This window comes from Neolamprologus multifasciatus, chromosome 15 (assembly GCF_963576455.1).
Source record: "Neolamprologus multifasciatus chromosome 15, fNeoMul1.2, whole genome shotgun sequence".
In the NCBI taxonomy this organism is placed as follows: Eukaryota; Metazoa; Chordata; class Actinopteri; order Cichliformes; family Cichlidae; genus Neolamprologus; species Neolamprologus multifasciatus.
The window spans coordinates 36042505-36043979 of record NC_140453.1 but is presented as its reverse complement, the minus strand read 5'-3'; positions in this window follow the sequence as shown (position 1 = coordinate 36043979).

Genomic DNA, 1475 nt, shown 5'->3' with positions numbered 1-1475 from the left:
TTTGTTTCCAACACAAACTCGCTTTTCTGTGGATTTGTAATTCCATTTGTTTCAGTATCTTTCCTCCTTCGGTACTTCTGTCACCCCAGCTGTTTCATGGTGTTCATAGCACATGTCTTTGCATTCATTTTTTGTTTGCCTTGCATTCTCTGGAGTTATTTTCCCCAGTTTTTAGACTCAGAAACTGTCTCAAGCATTTAGTATTTACCCTTTTTGATTCAACTTAGATTTAAAATTTTATCAGTCTCATGAGACACAGAGGAACATGGAAGCAATTTAAATGTATTCTTTGCACATCGAAGGGGACAGCTTTCTGATACGTAGAACGTCTTGGCTGCATACAGATAGGTCAAAGGAAGTTGCAACAGTCTACGGAACAAATTTGCCTCTGTAGTCTTTTTCTTCTTCAAGCAGCATCGGATACCTGCATATGTCCAGGTATTACATGTAGACAATCAAGTTTTTTTGTTTTTTTTATCAGTATGCATTTTGTCAGAATTTCTTTATGACAGTCTCTTCTGTCTTTATTCCCATAGCTCGTGTACTTGGATATAAACAGAAAAATAAATCAATTTCAGATGAAGGAATGTGAATTTTATTCTGTCTTATCCTTATTTATTACCTTATTTAGCCCCTCACAGCCCATTGTTCATCAGGGGGCTAGTTTCAGTTATTGTGCAAATGTATTGTTTATAAGGTTGGGGAAACCTGCAGTAGCTGAGACTGAAGAAATCACTTGGATGAAAAGTTGCTTCCACTGAAAACGCTATGTCCAGATGAACAGAATCAACCTTTTGGGATTTTCTTACCTGAATGATCGAGCATGCATCAAGTTGACCTCTTGCAGTTGTGTGCAGGGCCTGGATCCCAGAATGTCTGACAATCAATAGATGCTCTCTCATTGTTTCACTGCCTGTTAAACTTGTTACAGTTTCCTTTGGGCATATTATCTTGCTTTTCAGGCTCTGCATGCTCAAATTGCAAGATTTTGATAAAAACGAATCAGGGCCTTCAGGACAAAAAAGTTGTTCGATGATTTTTTATTTTATGAACACTATTTTTACATAGAAAAAATTAAAGCCAGATGACTATCAAAGTGTACAGTAAAGCCACCCACATGGCGATACGACCTTTTAAAAGCTCACCCAATATCCACTTTTTGAAGTTTTCCACAGTGAATGATCAAAGGACATATCAGATATCTAGTTTTTAGTCTTCTAAAGACATTGAATTGATGCCGTTTTTGTAGTGAAGCTATGATGCATGCCATGATGATGGTCAAAGTATGTTATAGATTAAAATCAGAAAGAACCAATCAGCTAAGTAAAGAGAAATGACAGGCCATGATTACTTTCAGAACATTTACTTTTTTCAGCTTTATTTGATAGACACAGGGAAGAAACGACAGAGATCGAAGGGGAAGACATGCGGCAAAGAGTCGGACTTGAACCGGGACCGGCCGCTCTCATCCGTAT